Genomic DNA, 27,625 nt, shown 5'->3' with positions numbered 1-27,625 from the left:
TATGGCTGTTCCACTTTGTAGATACACAAGCTGGGGCAAAGAATTAATTACCCGGCATTTTCTACTCAACTCACAGTCAGAGGAGAGAGAAAGAAGAATTATCAACTACTTGTTAATCATGAGCACGTGGCCCTCAGGCCTTCTGGTGCTTGAGGGTTGATAATGTTAACAGCTGTGTTGCCTCAAATTCAACCAATCAGAGAATTGCGGAAGAGCAGGTCACGTGCCTGGGAGGGCCCACCCTCAGCTGAGCCGTTAAAAGGGCTCAAGCGAAGCGCTTCCGGTTTCCGGGGATTTTGAGGCAGGAAGCGTTTGCTCTCCGTGCCCGGCTTTGTAAAGTTTTTTCCAGTTGCAAACTAACATTTCGGTTTGTTTGGCCTCACGTTGCAGCAGGCACGTGAATTTTGCGTTCAGTAACGATTTTGGTGACGCCGCACAGGGGTCTGTGCCTGTTCAGGTCAACTCCGGCCCGGGGCAGCCCCTTCTCTCGCCGCCCCGGCCGAGGCTGTTTGGAGCTGAGAATCTTCTGGAGCTGCGTCCACACTCCGCCTCGCCTGAGGGTGAGTCACTCTAGCTTGTGCGGGCTGGGGCTTCCCTCACCGCAGTGGGCTCATTGCATCCACTCTGGGTCTGTTGTCTTTCGAGAGCTGGGCCCATCGGTTTGGAGGCCTCTGTCTGGGAGTGGAAGTGGAGTATCTCTGTGCGACCATAGCTTACTTGTTGTTTGTGGTTTTGTGTGTGTGGTTGTGCTGTGAGCCACTCCGGCTGGGCAGGACGGGAAAATTCTACTTGCTTCACCTGGATTCATTGCCTTCTAGGAAGTGCCTGGGCTCATTGGGAGCCACTCGGGGTCCGTTCTCTTTGGAGAGCTAGGCCACTCTGGGAGTGGAAGTGGAATTTGGGGCTATACCTTGTCTGGTCCTTTGTCGGACCATGTTTGTTGCTTTCGTGTGTGTGTGTGTGTGTGTGTGTGTGTGTGTGTGTGTGTGTGTGTGTGTGTGTGTATCAGCACCTGCATTGGCTTGTTGAGACATCTTTGAGTAGCAGAGCCCACATGTGACAATACCAGGGTATCCTTCCCTGGTGCACTGGGCTCAGCAGTAGCTGAGCATTGGTTGGGATTTTCCCTTAACTGGCCTTGGCCATTCATTCAGCTTCCTCTCCAGTGGGGCATTAGTTGGGGATCTCCCTTTTGGGGGCTAGGGAACTGTGACCCTGAGAGACCATTTTGTGGCTAGGTATTTGATGACATTGGCTGTGAAAGTTAAGTACAGACGATCAGAGCTCCGTTCCATCTTGTAGTCCTCCTAGGGATATTTTGCAAAACAGGGAGATCTTCAGCTATGCTCCCAACAATGCAGGAAAATGAGTTTTTTTTATGGTAACACTGTGTGGGTTCAGGACTCCCTGAGATCTGGCCAGCAATGGCCCCTAATGGCTTTGTTTTTACATCAAGTGGGCCTTTTGCCATTGCTTCTGTTTTCATCTTGAGTGGGTGGGTGTGTGTCTCAGTACCTGAGTGCAAGTCCTGTTCTCTTCCTGATTTTGCTGAAAGTGAGCCATGTGTGAATAATACGTATTTTATCGTTTATTACTATTATTTCTTTAAACTGAAGTGGATGTTTGGAAACTAGGAGGAAAAACAATCCATGAAAATAGTCAAGATGATTGGGTTGTATAAAAGTAGTTAGCAGAGGAATTTGCGTTTCTCTTTCTGTGCCTTTGTGATGTAAATAATCTACTTGGGCTCTCAAGGGAAAAAAGTTTTTTTAAACTCTAGGTGAAAAACGGTGAGATCTCTGATTCTGTCTTTGTGTAAAAATTAATGGTAAAAGAGCTCTATTTAATTGACTTAAACGTAAGCACTTGCATAATAGGGAAAAACAAATCTGATCCTGTATTAGATCTGTTTCCTTTACTTTAACCTTTGTATTGCTTGTTAATCACAGATGTTGCCTATAGGTTAAATTAAACATAATGGCCCGTCTCTGGGAGCCCTGCCTCCCAGGTAATGAGCATTAAGCTAAAATACCTTTGTTTAGCTCACAAAGTAAATGGTTCACCTGACCAGGATCAACTGTAAATAGTTGCAGGAAGGAAGAAATTAACTCCTTCCCTCGAGTCTGGCTAGGACCAGGCCTTTACCCCTTCCCCGTTTAGTATAAAAGAAGCCTGAATTCATCTTGTCTCAACACCCCACATCCCCATATATTGGCCTGGTGAGCAGAATGAGTTTGGACTTGGTAACACTTGCAAATTCAATACGTCTAAGTATAAAAGAAGCTAGACAGGACAAATTTCAGGTTCATGTGATCCAGAAAATACTCAATATTAAATTAGTATCTGATCTTAAAGCTAGCTAAAGATTGCTCGTATAATCCATGCAGACATGTCTTTTCTTGTACCTAGGTTTACTGAAGGTTAGTAGGTTTATGTTTCTGTTGCAGTTTGTCAGCAGAAAGAAAAAAAATTTACTTGGTATGATGTAAATTCTTCTAGGTGGATTGGATGCAAATGAGATGGGAGCTTTTGGGTGAACTCTTTGGAAATGGTTGTGTTTTGGTAATGACTACTTAGAAGTGATCTCTCCGGATATTTGGTAACCTGACGTGAAATGATGGAGGTTTATTGAATGGCTAGGTCATTCCAAAACAAAGTAAGATACTGAATCATTGATTGCTGAACATTGGCTTCTGTTTGCAGAGAACCTGAGAGTATTTAGGACTATAGAGGAATGGTTTTACCCTGAGATAATTTCTAAAAATATGTGCTTTTCATAGAAAATATTATTTTTATTTGTTTGCTAACCTACAGAATGCTAATGTAAAAGTTCATAATTGTGTACTTACTGGATTTCACTGGAAATGAAGTTTTTTAAGAGTTGAAATTCTAATGAAACATGTCATTAAAACTACTAAAAATATTTCAGTCTACAGTAGGAAAGTATGTTTAGGAAGGTATTAAAAAATGGAATTGAATCTTGTTAAGAGGGAAAAAATGATTTTGTCCTAAATCTGGGTTCTTTCTGGATGAAAAAAAAAAAAATGAGGGCCAGACTAATAGGGATCTAGAAAGTTGTGGAAGGGGAGCCCTGAGGAAGGAGCTGTGTGTGTGGTCTGGCTAAGATTAGATCAAACTTAATCAGGTAAATGGATTTTGTTATTAGAAGTAGGCTGGTGCAGGACTAGATTTGGTTCCTCTCTGTTAAGAGGACAAGTTTACGTAGAGTGCTGCTTTTGATAACAGATTGTGTGAACGTCCTTGCCTTCTGAGTAATCTGTGTTTGCTTTTGAAATCTTTTGTCACTTTGTTGTAACCCAAGTCGTAGTGGTTAAAAAAGTAAAGTAGGGATTTATTAAAGGATGGATAGTATAGTCTCAAGAGGAGAGTGGGTAGACTCAGGTGAGGCTGCCCTGTGCAAGTTAGCTACATAGGGTGTAAAAGTGAATGGGCAGAATATTCATTGGGGAGGGAAGGGTTTGGGGTTCTATTCCCTGATTATCATCCCAACTGCACCTTCCCAAAGAGAGGAGGGATTTTTGTCCTTATTTAGTCTGAATCGGAAGTGTCACGGCATTGGTGCATGATGGGTACTTCTAATTTGCAAGGCTAATTTTATTGAAATGAGGGCATAATGAGCATTGGAAATTCCTGCCTTTTCTCACCTTTCTTTGTCTCCAGGCCACTCATCACCCCAAGAGGTGTGACCCCTTATCAGCTCAAAGGTTCCTGCTTTCCTTTCTCTGCCGAGGGACCCCTGGTGTTTACATGATGTATGGTTTCCTGCCTTTGGCTTGTGCCCCTCCTTCCTGGCCAATTCCTGCCATTTGGTCTGTGCCCCCTTCTCTGCTCTTATCTAGCTATCTGCCTGCTCTAACATTTCCCCCTCAAGGAGTCTGGACCCTTAAAATCTTTTAAGGAGAAAAGGGATGATGGTCAGTCTTCTGTAACTGCTTCAAGCTGAACATGGATGTAGTCCCTACCTGTGGGCCCAGATCTCCTTGCTGTCTGTCAGAGGTAGGGGTCTCGGGGTTGTTAGTTGTCGCGGGGATGGAGAGTGGGGAGTAGAAGGAAGCAGAGGCCTTGTCCAGTGATGTTGATGGTTTTTATCTTCAGGTGGGATGGGTTGGAATCCTTGTTGGACCATTATTTGAAGTTGAAGTTGTATTTTAGAGGATAGAAATTTTACTAGGTAGTTAAAAATACAAGGATCAAAAAGAAAGATAAGAAATATGGTGGCTGTGGGGCTTAGAAATGGAAGAAGCCAGGTATATTCTGGAAACCATCCCTTAAGGGTCTCAGTCCATTCCTGTTTTCCTTGGTTGTACCTGTGGAGCCAGGAAGCCTGTTTATGAATTTCTTTAACATTTACTTTTACTTCTCTTGAGACATTAATATACGTGTAGCATGTTTTATGACTGCACAAACCCCTCCTTCACTTGCCAGTACATAGTCTAGGGCTCGGCAATTGCCAAAGACCACCCCTGCCAGAGAACCTAGGGACTTTTGTAAGAGTGTGAGAATGTCTCCGATTTTTTGTTTTTTTGTTTTTAGTGCATTATCCTGGGAGGAGGTCAGGTCTTTCAAGGTTGTCTCATGGTAGGCGAATCCTCCCCAAGGGGCAGCTGCAGCTACGGTCCCTATAATTCCTGCTAGTACCAGAGCAAAGGCCCTTTTCTGTCTCACGTGGGTCACACTGAGGATGGTTATTTGGGCTAGAGCCACAGTTCCCAAGGTGTGGCCCCCATAGTGAAGCGTGTTGTCCAGTTGTGAGAGAGCAGTGGCTTTGGTCGTGGTGAGGTAGCTATCTGAGGTCCCACATAGCCATAATAATCCAGGTGGTGCTGGTAAAACTGTGTGATTGGTTTGGTTACACAGCTGGAGAAAAGTTTTGGGAGGTGGGAGACAGTTGTGGAGGGGTCCCTACTGTATTTTGAATTTAGTTTCTGGTTTGGAGTATCCAGGAGGGGGTCCTATAGTTGGGGCGGGTGGGGGGCCTTAGGGGGATATCTGATATAATACCCAGCACAGAAAGTTCTTTTGGCAGTAGTTTGTGAATTGTCATAGCATACGTGTGTGCTGTTAGGAGTGCAGGATGACGTGTAAGGAGGCTGTCCCACTACCTCACTCCAATTTGTAGCTTAAAGATTTTTAGGGGTAGGCTAATGTTTCTGTTAGAGAGAGCCTCAAGGACTGAAAAGGGGTCTGTGTTTCCTCTGTTGTAACAAGGGGTGCATCCTAGAATTTGACTGCAGATAAGGGAGGTTTTGGTGATATTTATAGCCTTTGAGTAGGGAGATGTGTTAACAAAGCAGAGGGGGCCTCTCCCATGTAACAATTAAAGAGAAATTTTGTCTCGAGTAATTAAAAAAGATTGGTTAAGAGCTGAGAATACAGTGCAGTTGTTGCCTGGGTGGACCTTGAGGGTGGTGCTTATGTCTCCTGGGGTGTGGGTTGTGGGTGGCAAATCCAGCAGAGAGAAATTTTCTCCTTCAGCAATAATCTGAGAGTTATTGACTATTATGTTATCTTTTCATTGTTAGCTCTTGAGAGCAAAGAGATTGGATAAATGAGACAAGAACAAGTGAGGGTGGAGGTAGGGTCCCTAGCATTTTTTGAAAGGAGAAAGAAGGGAGGGAAAAAAAGGAAGAGAAAAAAAAGAAGCAGCTGTGGGGTGTCTTTTAGATTTGGAGCGGGTTTGATTAAAGCCAGTAGGGCAGAGAAGTTTCCTCCCAGGCATGGGTGCGGTGTTGACGCAAGACTCATAAACAACTGTGAGGGCAACCAGGAGAATGAGGAGGACCGTGAGTATCCAGACCCACCAGAGCGAATTAGTCAGGTGGGCGGACAAGGGTACCAGCAGGCACAAGGGGAAATAATGGTGCTCAGCCCGGTCTGTGAAGTACCTGTGTCCTTCTTAAATAAGAGTTTCAGGTCTTGAAGAGCCTCACTCGTCCACCTGGGCTCCTCTTGCCGTCCAAGGTCCTCTGTGTCCTGTGGAGACTTGGGGGAGGGGGAGGTTTAATTCTAGAAAGATGCACCCAGTTCGTGATCCCCTGTGACCTTACTGCAGTAGGAGGGCTGAGAGGGACCTGGTGAGGCCCCTTCCACTTGGGCAATAGTTGGTCAGAGGGGGTCCTTGTCTCCACGTTTTTAGGAGGACAGAGTCTCCTGGTTGAACCTGAATGGAACCTGATTCCTGGCTGGGGCTTGGTAAAACCTGACTTCCATATTCTGTAATTGCCTTATGGACTTGTCCCAGATTAATTAGGTATTTAACAAGCTCAGTAGTGTCAGAGTCCACCAGTATATCAGAGGATAAAAAGGGTCTACCATAGGTCATTTCAAAGGGTCTGAGCCTTAGCCCTGCTTTAGGTACCACCAGGATTCTCAGCAGGGCTGTGGGTAAGAGCTTTCTCCATGGTTCTGATGTTTCTTGACAAAGCTTAGCCAGGACTTTTTTTAAGGTTTGATATGCCCTTTTTACTTTTCCTGATGATTGAGGCCTCCAGGCAGCATGGAGGTGGTAGCAAATGCCTAGGGCCGTGGAAATTTGTTGCATAATCTTAGCCACGAAAGGGGGCCCATTGTCACTTTGTAAGGACCATGGAAGCCCAAGCCAAGGAATTATTTCTTTTAATAGTGTCTTTATGACTTCTTGAGCTTTTTTGGTCCTAGTTGGAAAGGCTTTTACCATCCAGTGAAAGTGTCAATAAAAATCAGAAGGTGTTTATATCCCCCAGAGGATGGCATCTGGGCAAAGTCCATTTGCCAGTCCTCTCCTGGGTAAGCTCCTCTCCTTTGGATAGGCTGGAGGAGGGGTGGGGGCCTAAGTTTCCCCCCTGGGTTGTTATAGTAACGTATATTGCAGGCCTTCCTGATTTCTAAGGTGGTTTGAGGAGGGCCCATGTCCAAGAAAACTTTTCCCACCAGGCTAGTCAAAGCATCCTTTCCCAGATGAGAGGAGTCATTTAAAATTTGCTATTGTGATGCCCTGAGCAGCGTTATTGATTGCTCCTTAATCTACCAACCATCAGGGCCCATTTGGTATCCCCTATCTCTAGCCCATTATAGTTTTTTATTTGTATACTGAGGTGGTGAAATGTTTTAGTTTTGGCCTTTTACCCCAACAGTAAAGCAGGTTTCAGGGGAAAAGGGCCCAGCGTGAGAAGTCAGGACAGAGTAAGTGGCTGTCATGTCCACTAGAAACTGGACAAGCTTACCTGCCACGTCAGTGGTCACCCATGGCTCCTCCCGTGTGATGATGACTGTCTTCTCAGGAGCCTTGGGAGGTCCCAGGTCCCGTCAGTCAACCACTGCCGTGACTGGCGTGGGGGAATTTCCCTGCTCCCTTCAGAGCCGAGGGGGCGTTCTCTCTTCCAGTGGCCCAGTGTTTTGCAGATTGGGCATGGCATCTTGGATGGAGGCTGAGACCGGCTTCCTGGGTATTTCTTGTTTCAGTGTTTAGGGCTCCCACAGCTGAAACAGGCTCCTCTTTTTGGGAGTACTTCTGGGGTGGCCAGGAGGTGGGTTAGGTCTTGTCATGACAGCTGCCAGAAGCTTTGCCTGACATTGTGCCCTTTGTAAGTCACGCTGTTCCTTTTTTTCCTCCTTAGCCAGGTCTCTATTAAAGACACTGAAGGCCATATCAATAAGATGGTTAAGAGGAGTTTGGGGCCCCATGGCAAGCTTTTGAAGCGTTTTACGATATCAGGGGCTGATTGGCTAATAAAGTGGGTTGCAAATACAGTATGTCCCTCGAAAGTGTTTGGGTCTACATTAGTAAACTTTCTGAGGGCATCTACCAACCAAGCCTGAAATAGGGCTGGATTTTCATCTTGGCCCTGGGTGGTCTCTTTAACCTTATCATAGTTGACAGGTTTAATTATGCAGCGTTTCATCCCCTCAGTGAGGCAATGGACAAGGTGGTCCCTTCTAGTGACGCCAAGCTGGCCTGGCTGATAGTCCCAGTTGGGATCAATCAGAGGCACTGCTGTCAAGCCCACAGGGTATTGCTCAGGCTGGGTGACGTGTAATCCATCAGCATACGTTTGAGCCTATGCCCAGATACGAGTCTTTTCCTCAGTGGTGCAGCAGTGGGAAAGGACAATATTTGAGTCCTTCCATGTAGGATCAAAGGAGAGAGCCGGTGCCTGGAATTCCTCAGTGAACCGGCTGGGATCTTCTGAGAATTGGCCCAAGCAAGTGCGACACTGGTTGAAGTCAGACAAAGAAAATGGGGTGTGGACTCTGCTAATTCCCTGAGGCCCACCTGCTACTTCCTGAAGGGGGCAAAGACGTTCTGGCTGCCCTTTTGGTGGAAGGGTAAAGAGGCTTATAGGGTGCAGGAGGGGCTGAAGATGGTGAAAGAGTATCCAGACTTGGGTCTTCTGTCTGGGGCTTGTGTTCCTCCAGAGTTGCTATCATAGGGGGCTTTCGTGTAGCCTGAATGGGTCCCAGCCGACAAGGTTCCCTTAGGTAGGATTTGCATAGCTCTGGGTTCTCTCTTGAGGCCATAAAGGCCTGAACATAAGGAACATCCGTCCATTTTTCCTGCATTTTGCAAAAAATGTCTAACTGTAGGATAGTATTATAGTTCAGGCTTCCATTTTCTGGCCAGGCCTCATTGTCCCTGAGTTTGTATTGGGGCCAGGCTGTGTTACAAAGGAAAATGAGCTTTTTCCATTTTAAAGAATCTAAAGAAAATTGGTCCCAGTGACTCAAAATGCACCCGAGAGGTGAGTCCTTGGGGATGGGGATGGGGGAGGTGTTTACCATGGTCCTTCAGGGGGAGAATGTTCCTGTAACAGGAAAGGAGCATTAATGTTAGGAGGTCTCGTTGGGACTCTGTTACAGACAGGACTGGTTCCAGTTGTTCCTGTCCACCTAGTCCTGCCGACCCTGGCCAATGTGGTGGTAGCAACACCCCACATGGCAACCTGCCAGTGCTTGTCCCAGCATCGTGGGAGCTCACTGTGTCCCATCCCCTATCTGCGAACCTGAGGTGGCGACCTTCCTGAAGGCCCAGGGGATAAGCTCTTTTTTTGTGGGTGATGCCCCAGATCTCAGCACTCCAATCCCCCCTTCTCCCTCACACATGCATTTCGTTGGGGCTGCACATGGGGGAAGGGTTATGGTGGCACTAGGTGGAAGCATCGTGCCTGTACTGAGGGGAAATGGAGGGCCTGGTATCCCAGTGGTTTGTGTTTTATGTTTGTTTTTTTTTTTTTCCTCTTTGGGTCCTGAGTGGTAAATGCCAAGTGCAGTGTCAGCAGGGCGCAGCCAAGAGCATGGCCCTGGCTCTGCAGTTCTGCCCCACCTTAAGAGTGAGAGGCGGGGTTGGAGTGGGTGTAGACCCCAGACACACGGTGTACCTTGGAGGGATCTGTCAGACACCGGGACCTTGCACTGTGGCAGTCAGCAAATGATGGCCCCAACCCCACCGCATCACGAGGAATTGTCCCCCCACCAACATCAGGGACATGGTCCCCCAGGGAGCACTGGTGGCAGGAGGGAGCTCCCATAGGGACTGTGGCCTCAGCCACTGTGTGAGCTCTCTTATAGTCTATTTAAAGCTGTATTTATTTTTTAAACTCAGAGGGCAAATATCCTATAGCTTGCTTGGGTCCTTAGCTGCCTGTGAAAGTTGTTGGGAACTTCCTTGACAAGCCCTCTGTATATGTAACAAGGAGAAATAAAAACCTGGCGGCAAGGTTTGGGAAGTGCTTGGTAAAGTCTTCCTTCCCGCATCCGTTTCGCAGAGTAAGACATGAATGTGCAGGAAATAGAGGTGAGATAGAGGCGAGGCGAGGAGACAAGGTTAGCCTCCAGGAGAGGGCAGTGCTATGTTCTTAACTGCGCCTAGAGAATGCGATGTGGAAATTGTTTTTGCAGTGGGCGGACAGAACCATCGTCTCTTTAGTCTGATCCATGATCACCTCACCCTCACAGGAGAGACCTTTTTTAGTGGCCAGCACCCTAGAGGCTTTTACATGTTTGATTTTTGTCTACATTTTTGTGGCAGTAGATCCTAAAGAAGCGACAGATGATAAAGTAATACAGAGAGTCTCTCAAGCGCAAGGGAGGCGAGAGGCCATGGCTCACCTAATCTCCTGGCTGCAGCGCCAAAGATGTTGCCGGTGGATGCAACCGGTGTTCCAGGTTCTTGTCCTGTACCAGAAAGAATTCAGAGATAAGACGTAGTGGTTAAAAAAGTAAAGTGAGAATTTATTAAAGGATGGATAGTACACTCTCAAGGGGAGAGCAGGCAGGATGAGTTGAGTGGCTGCCCTGCGTCTCTTTGGCAAGTTAGCTACATAGGGTATAAAAATGAATGGGCGGAATATTCACTGGGGAGGGAAGGGTTTGGGGTTCTATTCCCTGATTATCATCCCAACTCCACCTTCCCAAAGGGAGGAGGGATTTTTGCCCTTATTTAGTTTAGATTGGAAGTGTCATGGCATTGGTGCATGATGGGTACTTCATCTGCAAGGCTAGTTTTATTGAAATAAGGGCTGAATGAGCAAAAGGTTACATTCAGACACTGGAAATTCCTGCCTTTTCTCACCTTCCTTTGTTCATCTCGAGGCCACTCATCACTCCAAAAGGTGTGACCCCTTATCAGCCCAAAGGTTCCTGCTTTTTCTCTGCCGAGGGACCCCTGGTGCTTACATGATGTATGGTTTCCTGCCTTTGGCTTGTGCCCCTCCTTCCTGCCCAATTCCTGCCATTTGTTCTGTGTCCCCCTTTCTCTGCTCATTTCTAGCTATCTGCCTGCTCTAACAACTTTAAATTTTCACGATGACCTGTGATTCTATTTGATGACTAAATGTTTTAAAAACTTTTTGATACTTTTACAAACTTGCTATCAAGTTCTAATTAAAGTTCTTTTAACTTCCAGCTGACTCTGGGATGCTTGAGAGAGCCCCTGAGGCATCTCAAGAGAAAAATGCTGAACTAAGTGGGGTTGGTTGGCATGTTGAATTGCACAGGAAGCGTCGTCAAATGAGTGATAAGCCGCCTCAGATGCTATATTCTAGAAATTATATAAAGCTTTTGACATTTAAATACATCCTAGTCTAATGCTGGCAGTCATAATTCTAGTTATCTTAAAATGTACTTCACAGCAACCTGAAATTTCTACATTGTAATCTGATCTTTAACCTTGCCTTTTTCAGTCTTTTGTCATAGCTTAGCTGGTGCTTTGCAAGACTGCTGAATCTTCAGGAAGATTCATAGAAAGGACTTTCTGACAAGCACAGGCTTCTTCTAAATCACACTGCTGAATGGGGTAAGATATCTAAAGTCTAATGAAAATTCTGATTTTATAAAACTGTCAGTAAAAGGGATTGATTGCATAGGACTGAGTGACCTGATGAAATGATTATGATTTTTTGGTGTTGTCAGAAAGATTACTGGCTTTCCATCTATTTTCTAATGGAACTGTTAACCAGATGTTTGTTTCCTTATCAATACTGCCCCAGTGTTTAGGATAGAAAGAGAATTTCCTAATGGAGTTGTCACAGAGTGTAACTACTCATGATGTGCAACAATGTCATGAGGTAAAACAGTGTTAGCTTTAAGTCCTTCTAAGAGCACATGTAAGATGCCTGTGTAACAATTGGGTGTAAGTGATAAAATGTATGGCCGGTAAAGTGTTTCCCCGTTAACGTACCTCTGAGCCTGTTCTTGATGTCTGGTTAATTTTCCCCCAACATGGATAACTAGGCAAATACAAAGGAGGCCTATGAAGAGAAATATGTGTAACTGAATCACTATGCTGTGTATCAGAAATTAACACAACATTGTAAATTGACTATACTTCAATTTTAAAATTTCGTAAAAGAGGTCTAGCACTGAGGGACAGATCTAAACCTGGTGCAGGAGCTATCCCCACAGCCTCAACGGACAGATACTTTGATCATCAATGTTTTCTGTTGAAAGATTTGTAATCAAGAGAGGAAATGATGGAGAAACCTGCACAAATTGAGGTATTGTTGCTGAAAGGTCGGCCCCCGTCCCTGACAAGCCAAATAACTCAGAGACAAGGTCTTGGAGCCTAGAAGAAAAGAGGCAGCTTTATTGCTTTGCTGGGCAAAGGGGACTCACAGCAGGCTGGTGCCTTCAAAACTGTGAAGCCACCTTGGGGATGGGGTGGAGTGGTTATATAGCCATGGCTCAAACAGTAAAGCATCGAAAACAAGCAGCAGAATCATTTTCTCATCAGAAGACTGAATGGCGTCATGATGCCTCCAGGTGACCAGTTCTATAGAGGCCAGTGGTTAGATCTCTTTTTGAAAGCACTCAAGATGTGGTCTTCTTGGTAATTCAGGCTATTTTGTAAGGTTATAGTCCTGTGACCTTCTCCTTGGAGAAGGACTCGGAGACCAAGCTTGATTATTACTTTCAATGACTGGAATAAAGTAGAAACAGCAAGATCAATAGCTTTAGTTTTAACAACGGGCCTGGAACTGTGAGTAGCAACCGGTCAATTGACCATTTTAAGGGCAAGCATAAGAATAAGCAGTCTGTTAGCCTAAGTGCGGCCATTTTATTAATCCTTCAAAATCCCCACTGTCCGTTTCTCTCATTCCATTTCTAAGGAAATAGGGAGATGGGCATCGTGTTCATATGGCTGCTTCCTGCAGAACGGGGGCATCGTTTCAGGGGCCCTTGAAATAGAATGAGCGAACCTGATCTTGCCATGTGGCTAGGGGTTCAGAAGGAGCCTTGGCTGCTTGTTTCCCGCACATTAGACGATGGAAAACTGTCTAAATATTAGATATATATCAACTCCTGTTAACAGAAGTGATAACAGAAACTGTAGAATCCCCATAAGGATAGATTGGAGACCCTGGGGTATCCATGAAGAGGCCAGAAAGCCAGGTGTAACTTGGTTGGGTTGTAACTTTTTGCACATATGCATCTGAATCCCCTACATTTTGTGTTTTTTTATGTCCTCCAGGGCAGTTGCGATGTTCCTGGATTCATCTGGTAGTAAAGTACAGCAGGCAGTATGAATCCAGAAACTCAGTAACTACAAGAGGAGAACTTAAACCCATAAGGTTGTAGCTACAAGCTGCCAGCAGGCACTGATTTGAGAACGGCTGGTGGCATTCTAATTTTGACACCGCTCAGAAAACTCAGGTTCTCAGCAATACAGAAACTTGTCTGAAATCACATCTATATCGGTTACCTAATTTTACCTTGGATGTCTGAACTACAGACATCCATTTTGATTTTCAAATGCATTTTTTTCCTTAATGGCCAAAGCAGATGTTACCATTAACGATTTTAGTACTTTTCTAGAGAATGAGGAGATGCAAGAATTGGGGCTCATAAAAATCTTCTCCTGAAAATATCTAACTATCTGAAGGCCTGTTCAGCCAGTTTTCCCAGAGGACAGAGCGCCTCATTCCCGACCTCCACCCTGAGCTCCTTTCAGGGAGTGTTGGAGGTCAGCGGCTACAGCAGCTCATGATTTAATCCAAGCAGGGGTAGATGGCAAGTGCCAACATGATCCAATCTTTGTGGAGGCAGGTGGCGAGAGCCCCCATGATCATAAATTTGACCATGGCTTGGCATGACCGTGGTCATGGTGCTAGGAATGCTTATTCCCAGGTCAGGTGAGGCTTTTGTCGATAGGCCACGTGGTGTGCTGTTACGGGACTAGGCCTTGTTAACAGTAGCAAAAAGTCTCTGGGCCCCCTGTCTTACTAGCCTGTTACGGTCCAAGAGAATATTCCCTCTTGTTGCTTCTTCCCAAGTCTAGAGTCACACTATTACAATCATTGGTCCCATACAGAAGTATATATCTGACCTACTGTTTTAAGTTACCTAGTCATTATTTTATCAGAGGCTCAGTCACTATTTGGTAATGCAAGAAACAACAATTCTGTAAAACAGGCAAAATACAAATAATATAGTTAGCAGTATTAGTAAGGTCACAAGTAAGAATTTAAGCCAAGAACTTCATCAGGGGCAGCTCAGTGTATCCCCAGGTCATCTCACTTAGTCTGTTCTGTACCAATCCTTATCTTTAAGGAAAATGTTACACAGGCATTGTTCATAAGCAAAGATATGAGCAATTATCACAGTAATTGGCTTAAGGGCCTGGTCCGGTGTCTTGGGTCAGCTGTCTGCCTCGGATGTCATCATCTTCTCATCCTGGTCTGGTAGCGTCTTCTCCATTTGAGCATTGTTTTAAGGTGAGCAGTTCTCTATAGGCCAGTCCTGTGCAGGGGCTCTTTCTAAATGGAAATTAATCCAAAAGTCAATTTCTTTTAGCTTTCACTGTGCGTGGTCTAGTTAAGAGTACCTGATAAAAGGTCCTTCCATTCAAGCTGAAGATAGTTCTTTAAATCATGTCTGTTCCAGTGGGTATAATCCCCTGGTTGCAGGTGATGGGGCATCGGATCTTCATCCAAGGATAGATTACAGAGCTTCAGAAACAAACCTAGAGTGTCCTTTTAATAATTCAATTAAACTTTGCAGCAATGTAACATAACAGCAAGGAATGATCTGGGAAGTGAGTCTTAGTAAATATAGACCTCAATTAACAAAACTAGAATTTAATATCCAATAAAATATTATCTTTTTCTCTCTAAAATTACCCTCATTTTTATCAAATATAGACAAATCAAGATTAATTTGTCCACAAATTAAGTCTGATTATTTGATCATATAGGCTCTTAAATTGGCTGTGTTGAAACTTTTAATAAGGAGTCTCAGGCTAGAATTTTAATAAAGTTTCCTAAGGCCAGGAAAGCCATGTCAGGGGCTTGTCATAGATTTTGCCTTACAGACTTAGATGAATTCTTTTATCTTCAAGGTCCTCAAAATACCTTGAGATTCCTAAACCTGTCAGAAGGTAATTTTCCTAATTTATCTGATAAAGCCACTGGGAACCTAAAAATTTCCAGTCTCTGGAGGGATCAGATAGAGAGAAAAGATAACTGTTTTAATTATACTTACAAAGGTATAGTTTACCACACTGCTATAAGTCATAATTAGCTTGAGAAGAAGGACTTCTTTGTATGTGGAGAACATAGATTAAAAGCCAGTAATATTTCAGACAAAACCAAAAATTATAACCATATTCATCAGTTTACTCAGTCCCATGTAACTAATCCTTCCTTTTTGTTAACAGTTTTATGAAATCAGTTTTCATCAGACTTTTAAAATTTCTTACCCAGTTTAATTCAGTTCTATAGTTTGAAGTTTATCAGAAACCAATAAGTCTCCTTGAAGAGAAAGCATTTTGCAAAAGCATCAGAATAAAACAGTAACTGTCTATAAATGACAAAAAAGCTTAAAAGCATGGTTAATCACTTAGTAATCGATAAAGAAACCTGGTTACAATAACCATAATTATGACTGGTAACATTTCAGACATACCAGATTTTTAGGGATTCCATGTAATTTCTAGAATATCTATATTAGTAATTTTTTATGCAGTGTAACCTAGAAAGATTTATTATTCATTTGACAATACTTCCCATGTCATTTAATGTACTAAATGAAACTTACTAGTTTAAAATCTCTCTTTGGGATGTTTCAGGAGCCTCCTGAAGCATCCCAGATTTAGCTGAAGGTCAAAAGAATTCTGATTAAAATTTGATATTTGGGAAGCGTGTTTAAAAGTTTCAAAATACTTTGTCAGATAAAAGTATAGGTCACTGTGAAAAAGTACTTGTTCACTAACAATAAAAATATTTCAAGGGTAAATACAGGACAGATCATTTAAGGGGTAAAAGAAACTTTACAATCTGTTACTAAAAGCAGATAAACATTTTAAGACGACTTTGTTCTCTCAACAGAGAGAAAGAGAACCAAATCTAGTCATCTTGTACCAGCATACTTTTAAGATTTATTTAATCAACTAAATTTATTTTAAACTCAGCCAATCCCGACCATGTACAAAACTCTTTTTTTCCTCAGGGTTCCTCTTTTTCAAACCTTCTACAACTTTGTGTATCCATATTATTTTTGTCCCTTGTTTTCTTTTTCATTCAGAAGCAACTAGCTTTAGGACAAAGTCACTCATTTTTCATTAACAAAATATAATTCCATTCCTTATACCTTTTTTTCACTGAAAACATTTATCTTACTTTCCTAGCATATTGAGATGTTTCCCTTAGTAGTAGAGAATTATTTCAGGGTGGCACCAAACATTTATTAATATTTCTAAGTATCTTTAGTTTCTCTGTAAGAGAAAGTCAATATTCAGCAATTAATGTTTTCATATCTTATTTTATCTGAAAATGACCTAGCTATTTAATAAACTTCCATCATTTAACTTAATTAGCAAAACTCTAAAATTTTAAGTTACCAAATATCTGGGGAGCTCATTTGAGTAGACATTTCTGAAATAATCATTCCTAAAAAGTTTACTCAAAAGCTCTTTCTCATTTACATTTAAGTTGCTTACAAGAATATTATTCCAAGTTGTTTTTCTTGCTGACAAATTTGTTACAGATACGACAATGTCTTATTGGACTTCTATTAAACCTAAGTACAATAGAAGTTTTATGCTTAACATGAATGAATCTGGAGATATGTCTATATTAATTAAACCAATAGGCTTAAGCTACCAGGTATCAATTCAGTACTGATTTTTTTTTTTTAAGATCACATGAACCTGATTTTCATTCTGGCAAGTTTTTTTGTTTGTTTTAATGTATTTCTGAGTATTTATATAAGCCTTTAATTTTCTTTAAACCAATTAAATAGAGCTCTTTTACAAATTAACTTTGGCGATGCCACATATCTACAACACACATATAGGTACGTGCAAACACACAAACACAGAGACCTCATAGCTCCCATTTCAAAATTTTAGCCATGAATCAGGTACAACAATGTAAGACTCACTGGTTACAAGAGGCTGGATTCAAATTGGGTTTCTGGCAGATGGAACAAATCAAAATTGCCTGTCTACATAGCTAAACATTTTTACTAACTTCTATGGAAGACATTTAAGATTTCTACTTGTTTCCGAATTACTGCCTTTCTCAAAATTTGCATTCCAGGGGTCATAACAGCAGTTGAGTCACTGGTACTGAGACGGAAGTTTAGAAGTTAGAAAGTCCATTAGTTGAGACCAAACTGTCAGTTGTACCTAAGGGTCTTGGGTGGCAATTGTATGGGGGTCTTTAAAATGGCTAAGCCACGGGCCCTGTCCGTCATGACCTTCCTCATTATGGGATTTCATAAAGGCTTGTATATATGGTATTTCTTCCCATTTACATTTTCTCTGGCAAAACAGTTCTAACTGGAGAATGGTTTAGTAATTTAACAACCCATTTTCAGGCCAGTGTTCCCCAGAGCCCGAAGTGTACACTCCTCAAGCAGTGTTACAGTAAAATGCCATCTTTTTCTTAGCCATGGGTGGATAATTAGACCAGTCATTCAAAATCTTACCCAGTGGGCTGTTAGATGGAACAGTTGGCGCACCCCCATGGCAACTTATTTTAAATACAAAATACAAATGCAAATGCAAATTTCAGATTGCAGTACCAGGCCTTTGTTGGTAAATGGAAGCACAAACTTACAAACGTTCAAATTCCAAACTACGAATACTTTTGCTTCCAAGTCCTCTCAGCCCGAGATCTCTTACAAATGGGTACCCATTTCAAATACAAATGAGAGTTCCCCTCGTGTCTATTTAGAGAACTCTAAAGGCGAGATCAAGGGGCCTTGGTCGTTACTGGGAACTCACCTTAGGCCTGACGATCAGATGCGGCACTTCAGAAGAAACAGAACCATCTTTTCTTCCTCCAAGGAGTTAGTTCGGGTGACTGCGGTCCACTGACCGGTGGAAGGGCAAGAGATGAAAGGATCCCCAGAGCAAAAGAGGCCCTGGCAGCCGCTGGGCTCCGTTCTCTGCTGTCCCTCCTGTCAGCCGGGAGGGGCAGTCGTTCCAGCCTTGTTGGCCTGGCGGCGGGATGGGACCTGAAGCCCCTCTTAGAAAAGAGGGTGGTTCATCCCTCGCTGGGCACCATGAATTTGCTGCCAAAAGATCGCCCCCGTCTCTGATGAGCCAAGTATCTCAGAGACAAAGTCTTGGAGCTTAGAAGAAAAGAGGCAGTGTTATTGCTTTGCTGGGCAAACGGGACTCACAACAGTGAGTGAACCCACCTTGGGGACGGGGTGGGGTGGTTATATAGTCATGGCTCAAACAAAGCATTGAAAACAAGCAGCAGAATCATTTTCTCATCAGAAGACAGAATGGCATCATGATGCCTCCAGGCGACCAGTTAGCGGTTAGGTCACTTTATCTCATAAGCACTGAAAGTGTTGTCTCCTTGGTAATTCAGGCTATTTTGTAAGGTTATAGTCCTGTGACCTTCTTGGAGAAGGACCCAGAGACCAAGCTTGATTATTACTTTCAATGACTGGAATAAAGTAGAAACAGCAAGATCAATAGCTTTAGTTTTAACAACGGGCCTGGAACTGTGAGTAGCAACCGGTCAATTGACCATTTTAAGGGCAAGCATAAGAATAAGCAATCTGTTAGCCTAATGCGGCCATTTTATTCATCCTCCTTCAGTATGGGTAAGCTATTCTGGCTTATACATGGTTTAACTTAAATTTTACTGACCAAAGCAGCCTGTCCTATGGCCTTTTGGAAACGCATTCTGCATCTGCTTTGGCCTTGAGGGGAATGCATTTGGAAGTCAAAATGGAGACGCTGTGGTTCAGACTTCCAAGGTAAAACTAGGTGGCCATTGTGGATGTGATTTCAGACACATTCCTGTATTGATGAGCTCTGATTTTTCTGGGCTGTGTCATACTCAGGACGCCACCAGCCATTCTGAAAGCAGTGTCCTTTGGCAGATGGCAGCTGCAGACTTATGACTTCAAGGTCTCCTCTGGTAACTATTAAATTCTTAGACAATAAAATTACCTTAGATCAGATGTTAGCAGAAAAAGGTATGTGTAGTGGCCAGTAACTCCTGTTACATATGTGTTGATACCACATCAGAAGTTAAAACCTCAGATAAAACTAGACAGCTGGCTCTTTGGCCATCAGTGCCCCCAGAGTGCCAGGTCCAGGCTGGCTGTCAGGCTTATTCTCCTGAACTCAGGGAATGAGATCTGCTTTGTCTGTTCAAGTTCCAGTTGTCACTCCTCAGCTACTAATTGGGTCTGTTGGCACCAAAAGGGTGGGTTAAGGGACTGAGATCTTAATCACACAAGACTCAGATCCAAAACTTGAAACTTGGGAATATTTCCAACTCATTGTCCATTCCCCAGATTGAGACTGGACTGCACCCCACTTGAGCAGGAAGTAGTCAGAGCAGTTGTCGCCCTGTTCCCTGAAAGATGTGGGAAGGATGAAACAGGATTGGAGACTGAAACTGAGTACCATGCCAAGTTTATGATTAACCTCTCTGTCCAAAATATTACTCCCTTTCCTGCTAATACATGTTCTCATAAATGAGACATATCAAAGTAAAGAGGGGAATTGTAACCGAGCAGGACCCTGTGGGGCCTTCCTAGGACAGACCCCTCCCCCATGTCCTCTGCTGTAGCTCCTCTCTGAAGTAGCCAGGTAATATCACATGCGTGTTTCCTGAGTTTTCAGATGCTAAAAACCACCACCAGAAATTAACTACTTAATCTTCATGGGCATGGAGCCCCAGGACCTTCTGGTGCCTAAGGATGGATCACCACCAGCCAGTCTGAGGACTTGTGCACAGCTGATAGCGTGCCCTAGGACGCCCCTCCCTCAGCCTGGCCTGTCAAAAGACTTGGCTGAGACCCTCTGGGGAGTTAGGAGGGATTTAGGGAACACAAGCCTCACATTCTCCTCGCTCAGCCCTGCCTGCAATAAACCTCTTTATGCCCCAAATGCTGATGTTTCAGTGTTGGCCTCACAGTGCGTTGCGCACACAGACTTGTGTTTGGTAACAACTTGTGGACTGAATTTTGAAGAATGAACTAGTTATTGGAATTGTTGGAAGGTCCCTCTAGGCAGAGGGAACAGCAGTGCAAAGGCCCTGAGAGGAGAAAGAGCAGAAAGGATACCTGTGGTTGGACTGGGCAGGAGGGTGATCAGAGGTGAGCTTGGAGCAGTGGGCAGGGGTCAGATCACATGAGGCCTCACAGGCTACGGCAAGGAGACTGGATTTTCTTCAAAGAGCAACCCAGTCCACTGAGGGTTTAATGTGGGGCCCCGGGTGGTCTGGTTTACACTCTACAGGTCACTGGTAGCTGTGGAGAATGGATTGGAGAAGGTTGTAGATGAGACGTTGGGAAATCAGTCCAGGAGCTACCTGAGTCAGTCCACGGGAGTGAAGGCTGTAGCATGGACTTGGAAACAGGCAAGGAGGGGAATGTGTGAGTTTGAGTTACTCCTGTGGGGAGAGGTAAGACTTGCTTATGCGATGGATGCATAGTTGAGGGAAGGAGAGGTAGGAAGTCCTTGACTCACTGGGTGGGTGGGTGCTGGTGGCATTTTCTGAGGCGGGGAAAACTGGGCGTGGTACTAGTCTGCAGAGTGTAAGTCAAGAGCTCTGTTTGATGGTATTGAGTGTGAGATGCCTGTGAAGTGACTGGGAGTATCTGGCAGGCAGTTAAACAGTAGAATCTGGAGCCTTGGGAAAGGTCCAGTCTAGAGATACATACTTGGGAGTCACAGCATAAAGGTGCTGTTTACAACCACAGGTCTAAGTGACATCACCCAGGGTGAGTGTGTCCATGAAGAGGGCTCACTCAGGACCAGAGCCAACAAGGAATCCAACATGGGTTCAGACAAGGCCATGGGTTCCTTTTTAACCTTCTCATTGAGAGAGTGGGTCTGTGTCCCCTTCCCCTGAAGAATATGGCAGAAAGTACTCCATTTGACAGAGGCTAGATCATAAAAGGCCATGGAAGCTCCCACCTGGTTTGCTGGAACACTCACTCAGGCAGCCCTGAGCCACCAGCAAGATATGACGTCCTACCCTGAGGCTGCTGCACTGCAGAGCCGCACGGAGGTGCTCCAGCGCACAGAACCAGCCACGTCCACATTCTAGCCATCCTGGTGCAGGACCAGGCAGACCAGCCCCTCTGTCAGCTGAGGACCACGAGTGACCTCCATCAGTGCCACTTAGAACCGAAGAATCACCCAGCTGAGCCAGGCCCAATTCTTAACTGACAACAGTGTAAGATTACTTCCCAGAAATCAGCAGAGCAGGGATAAAGCAGAGAAGAGAGGGAAATACAGCTGCGAGTAAAGCTGGACAGGCCCCAGGAGAATGTGTGCTCCCAGAAGCTCAGAGAGGACGTCTTAAATCCTCCCAACGTGACTTACAACCTGTACTTTCTACTTCTTCTAACGTGAGAGTCTGTGTTTAAACCCAGCTCTTACCAGGAGCTTGATTTAGGACATAAAATGTGACATGATATTGTAATGGCTAGTGCTTTAGCTTCGTACAGATAGAAAAATAAGCAATAGGAAATCATCATAGAAAATGGTGAATGGAGAAGACGAGTGCCTGGGCCTTTTGGCTAAAATGAACAAAAATGAAAAACAAGGTCACTTGGAATAATCTGTAAGGGAAGTGCTAAGAACAAACAGGCCAACTAACCAGTTCACCTGGGACCAGGGCACTCATCGTAATAACTAAGCATGTCACAACTCCTTAATGCCTGTCCCCAGCCCCCACAGTGGAATTGCATTCATGGAGCCTCTGCGTGAGGTCCGTCTAGCACAGGACGAGAACTGGGCATCAAGGAAGAGCTCCCACCTGTAGGCTTACCTGGGTTTTTCATATGAATGAGATCAAAGAACTTACAAGGGGGAAGGTATAGCTCAAGTGGTAAAGCACGTGCTTAGCCTGTACCAATGCTCTACTGAGGTCCTGGGTTCAATCCTCAGCACCTCCTCTAAAAATAAATTAATAAACCTAATTACCTCCCCTCCCCCTCAAAAGAAAACTACAAAGGACTTACAGTTAAGAGACCATCAAGTTCAACACTCAACTGAGGTCCAAATATAAAAGAGAGCCCATATTTTTCAACTCCAAGGCTGGAGTGCTCACCCATATGCGAGGCTTACCCAGAATGAGTTCCATAGAATGTTCCTATGAGATGCTATGTGAGTAAAAATTTCTTCAGACCACAAAGTCTGGGGACTGCTGAGTTTCAGACACCCCCTCTAGGAGAGTCAAACCTCTGACTAGCCTTGGAGTTAACACAACTCTGACTGTTCAATCCAATGTTTCCAAATACTTCTCACCAAAGATCCCTATTGTCAATAAACAGCTGGGAGCACGCAGGAGGACTCGTGTCACTCCAAAACACTCAGGAAAATGCTTTGCCTAACAGACCAAGGAACTGGGGGCCCAGAGCTCAGGGCAGAGCCGGGCCGCCCTGCCAGATGTGGCTGCGTGAGGAAGAGTTCTCAGCAGTGAAAACACCCAGGCCAACAGGACAGAACAGAAAGCCAGCAACACCCACAGTGGAGGAGAGCTTGGTGTGTGACCGCAGCGGCGCTGCACAGCAGGAGGGAGGGGGTCAGGAAAGCTCTCTGCTGCCTTTTCCCATTAACCATCGGGCAAAAGCAAGCCTGGAGCCTGGGTCAGATGACAGCATACAGTCCCTCCCCAGTGGGGTGCGTTCTCCTCCTCCATCACTTCAAGTTTGGCCATGTGACTTTTTAAAACTAAATTTTTAGTATAGTTGATTTACTGTATGATGTACTCCTTTCTGGAGCACAGCATAGTGATTCAGTTACACTTAGATATACTTTTTCATATCCATTTTCATTATAGGTCATTACAAGATATGAATATAGTTTTCTGTGCTGTACAGTAGGACCTTGTCTATCTATTTTATATATGGTAGTTGGCATCTGCAAATCCCAAATTCCCAATTTATCCCACTCCCCTTTGCCCTTTGGTAACCATAATTGTGTTTTCTATGTTTATGACTCTGTTTCTGTTTTGTGAATAAGTGCACTTATGTCATTTTTTTTTAGATTCCATATTTAAGTGATACCTGATATTTGTCTCTCTTTGATTTACTTCACTTAGGATAATGAACTCTAGGTCCATTCATGTTGCTGCAAATGACATTTTTTCATTCTTTTTTTATGGCTGAGTAGTCATCCAGTGTGTGAGTGTGTGTGTGTGTGTGTGTGTGTGTGTGTGTGTATGTGTGTGTGTCTCACAGCTTTACCCAGTCATCTGTTGATGGACATTTCGGTTTCTTCCACTCTTGGCTATTGTAAATAGTGCTGCTATGAACACTGAGGTGCAGGTATCTTTATGAATTGGAGTTTTCTTTGGATATATGCCAGGAGTGGGATTGCTGGAGCACGTGGGAAGTCTATTTTTAGTTTTAGCTGGAGCACATATACATACACACACACATTTTTTTTTTTACTGAACTGTAGTCAGTTTACAATACGTAAATTTCTGGTGTACAGCATAATGCTTCAGTCACACATGAATATACAAATATTTGTTTTCATATTCTTTTCACCATAAGTTACTACAGGATAATATAGTTCTCTGTGCTATACAGTATCAAATTATTATTTAGCTATTTTATATATATATTAGTTACTACCTGGAAATCTCAAACTCTCAATTTATCCCTTCCCAGCTCCTCCCTCCCCTGGAAACCAAGTTTGCTTTATATGTTTGGGAAACTGTTTCCATTTGGTAAATAGGGTCATTGGTGACATTGATCAGGTCCTTCATATAAGTGATACCATATGATATTTTCCTTTCTCTTTGTGGCTTCCTTCAATTAGTATAACAGTCTCCATGTCCATCCATGTTGCTGCAAATGGCAGTGTTTTATTCTTCTGTTATGGCTGAGGAGTATGTCATTGTATGTGTTTGTGTGTGTATGTGTCTGTGTATAAATATTTCACATCTTCTTTATCCAGTCATCTGTCGATGGACATTTAGGTTGCTTCCATGTCTTGGCTCTTGTAAATAGTGCAGCTGTGAACACTGGGGGTTGGGGTCAGGGGCAGGTATCCTTTCAAACTAGAGTTTCCTCTGGATATATATACCCAGGAGTGAAATTGCTGGATCCCATGGTAAATCTATTTCTAGATTTTTAAGGAATCTCCATACTGTTTTCTATAGTGGCTGCACCCAATTACATTCCTATCAACAGTGCAGGAGGGTTCCCTTTTCTGCACACCCTCTCCAGCAGTTATCGTTTGTGGACTTTTTAGTGATGAACAGTCTGAGCAGTGTGAGGTTGCACTTCTCTACTAATTAGCGATACTGAGCAAGTTTTCATGTACCTTTTGGCCATCTGCGTGTCTTCACTGGAGAAATATTTGTGATAGTGGCTTCATAGAATGAGTTTGGGAGTGCTCCCTCCTCTTCAGTCTTTTAGAAGAGTTTGAGAGGGATCAGTATGAATTTTCTTCCTTACATGTTTGATAGAATTTCTCAGTGAAGACATCTGGTCCAGAACTTTTGTTTTTTCTCGCAGGCAGGGAGTTTTTGTTTTGCTTTGTTTTGTTTATCATTACAGACTCTGTTTCACTTCTAGTGATCGGTCTGTTCAAAGGAATCTATTTCTTCTTTATTCAGTTTTTGTGGACTGAATGTTTCTAGAAACCTGTCCATTTCTTCTAGGTTGTCCAATTTGTTGGCATGTAATTGTTCACAGTATTTTATCAGAGGTTTGTTTCTTCTTCTGTGGTATCGGGTGTTAATTTTCCCTCTTTCATTTTTTTGTTTCAATTCTCTTTCCTCAAATACGTTTTCAACTCACTTTTCTCTCTTCTCCTCCTGGGACCCTATTATGCATAGATTAGCATGCTTTTCTGAGCATGCCATAGGCCTCTCGTATTGCTTTCATTTTTAACATTTTTAACATTTTTCTGTCTGCTGTCTTGCTTGGGTCATTTCCATTCTTCTAGCTTCCAGACTACTAATTTGTTCTTCTGCATTGTTTAGTGGCTATTTATTGCCTTTAGTTTGGCTTTCATCTCAGCAAATGAGTTTTCTGATTTTAATTGGCTTTCTTTTTTAGAGTTTCTAGTTCCATTTTACAGTAATCTGCCCTTCTATCAATAGGCTTTCTTCATTCCTTCAGTATTTTTATTTTTTAAAATCCAAGTATAGTCAGTTTACCATGTTGTGTTAATTTCTGGTGTACAGCATAGGGACTCAGTTATACATATATATTTCTATATATATTTCTTTTCATATTCTTTTTCACAAGAGGCTATTTTTGCATATGGTTCCCTGTGCTATACAGTAGAAACTCCTTTTTAATCCATTTTATAGTAGTCACTATCTGCATATCACGAATTCCCAATTTATCCTTCCATTTCCTCTTCTTTTCCCCCTGGTAGTCTTAAGTTTGTTTTCTATGTCTCTATTTCTGTTTCTGTTTGTAAATAAGTTCACTGGTATTATTTTTTAGATTCTACACGTACACACACACACACACACCCTCTAACTCCCATCTTTATCCAGTCCTCTGCCAGTGGACATTTAGGTTGTGTCCATGCCGTGCTGTGAACATGGGGTGGGGAAGGAGGTAGATTTTCAAAGTAGAGTTCCCAAGAGTAGGACTGCTGGGTCACAAGGCAAGTCTATTTTTAGGTTTTTCAGGAACCTCCACAGTGTTTTCCATAGTAGCTGCTGAAACCACCCTCCCACCAGCAGTGTAGGACGGTTCCTTTCACTGCACCGTCTCCACTATTACCGTTCGTGGACTTTTTAATGGTGAACAGTCTGACCGGTGTGAAGTGGTACCTCGTAGTTTCGGTTCGCATTTCTCTGATAATTCCTATAGTACGTCCTGAGTTCGGCGTCTGGTTGCCTGTGGAGGTCCTTCATTGTTCTTTCAGGAGACTTGTCTTTTCACCGAGGGTTTTTCCCCTGCTTCTTCATTTTACTTATCTCTCTCTGTGTGACTCTCTAAATTGAGTGAGTCACCTACTGGCATCTTGAAGGGCTGTTTTCAACTGTGAGCATCCGTGTGTAGCTTGCATGCATCTAATATTTTTGTTGTGAGGGCTGTTTTTAGCATGTACAGCTGCCACATCTTTCCTATATGTGTGTCAGCTGTTATCTCCTCGACACAGGGGTCGTGATTGGTGTTGTGGTGACAGATCCTGCACTGGATCGTGCGCAGGACCTCCTCTTTGCTCTCTGGCTGTCACAGCCCTCTTGGGGGCTGTCTCCTCCCCAGTTGTTGGAGTACAGGCCCACAGCTCCATTTCGGAGCTGCTGTGTGAGGCAGGACTGGAGCACTTCCGCTGGGACAGGAGCCACTTGGGTATTCCTCTGCAGGAGCTACCCCTTGTCCCCTAGCATGCAGGCTCACACAGCACACTGGCATTGATCCTGCCCTCAGCCCTGCCGCAGCTGTGGGAACGCAGGCTGCCTGCACTGGTGCCCCGCCCCGTGCACTGCGCTCACACTCCAGGTGCTTCCACTGAAGTCAGGCCCCGGACCCTGCTGTGGGTGCACACAGTCGTGCAGCTGGAGCCGCTGTGGACGTGCAGGGTCAGCCCAGAGCCCAGTCCTGCCTCCATCTGCTCAGCTGGTGTTGGTGCTGGACCTGTCCTCACTGTACACCAGGGTTCTGCTCAGGTGTCCTGGACGCACTAAGCTTACAAAGGCACCAGTGGTGTAAGTCTGCAGGTGCTGCCTTGGACAGGGCTCAGATTTCACCCCAGCTCCCAGTCACGCCGCCCCTCGGAGGGAACTCAGATTTCAGCCCCGCCTCTACCTGGGGGCAGCTGAACAGTGCTTGCAACAGTGCTTGCGGCCCTGCTGTGAGCAAGCTAAGGAGACTGCTGTGGCAGGTCCTGGCCCTGGGTTTGCGAGCATGTGTTAACAATGGGGCTTTTCTGGTGCACCCAGGCTCCTCTGCACACTCCTAGTTTCAGCCCACACCACACTGCAGCCTCTTGCGGCTGTCTCCACACAGCAGACCCCAGTCCTCTCCCCAGATCCGTCCTCTGAGGTCCTTGCTTCAGCTCCCAGCCCCCACACGCACCGGCAGGCTTGGGCCTTGAGCTGGGGCTGCACAGATCCTGCGCTGGTTTCTGTTCTGCCTGTGGCAATGTGGCTGCTTCACTCTCCTCTGAGCCTCTGAAGCGCCCTTTCTGTCCTGGCTGTGTCCCCGCCAGTGAAGAGGTTTTCCAGGCTGAAGGAACCTTTCCTCTTTCCCAGCTCCTTCCAGGGGCGCAGGTCCTGTCCTGGTCCCCACCCCTCCACTTCCCACCCGGTGACGTGATTTTTCCTGTAGCTTGATTGAGATCTGCCAGAGTTCAGCAGGTTTTCTGTAAGAACTGTTCCACGTGTAGGTATATTTTTGATGTATTTATGGGCGAGGGTGAGCTCCCTGTCCTTCTATTCTGCCGTCTTGAAGCCCCACCCATGTGATTTGTCTTGACCAGTGAAACGTGAACAGAATCGACTGTCACCTTCAAGCTGAAACTTTTTCCTTTTATTTCTGCCAGGACAACTGGCAATGTTCCAAAGTGCCGATGCTCACCACTCCGGCTCCCGGGATGCAGGTGCCAGGCAGCAGAGCTGCAGCCGACCCTTCAAGGAAATGGAGTGAGTGAGAAACAAGCCTTTTTTTTTTTTAAACCATTGAGATTTGGGGATCATTTGTTACTGTAGCATAATCTGATCAATCT

The 27,625-nt window shown here is 44.3% G+C and overlaps 1 long non-coding RNA gene across 1 annotated transcript; it reads left to right on the top strand.

Annotated features, from left to right (window-relative positions):
• Positions 1 to 9: 9 nt before the first annotated feature.
• On the top strand, positions 10 to 27,536 carry LOC140686740 (uncharacterized). The gene is made up of 3 exons (XR_012060616.1): positions 10 to 560; positions 11,178 to 11,290; positions 27,443 to 27,536. It is a non-coding gene; the product is annotated as an uncharacterized lncRNA (long non-coding RNA).
• The last annotated feature ends 89 nt before the right edge of the window (positions 27,537 to 27,625 follow it).

Source organism: Vicugna pacos, chromosome 17 (genome assembly GCF_048564905.1).
Source record: "Vicugna pacos chromosome 17, VicPac4, whole genome shotgun sequence".
In the NCBI taxonomy this organism is placed as follows: domain Eukaryota; kingdom Metazoa; phylum Chordata; class Mammalia; order Artiodactyla; family Camelidae; genus Vicugna; species Vicugna pacos.
This window is presented reverse-complemented; position numbering and strand designations above follow the sequence as displayed.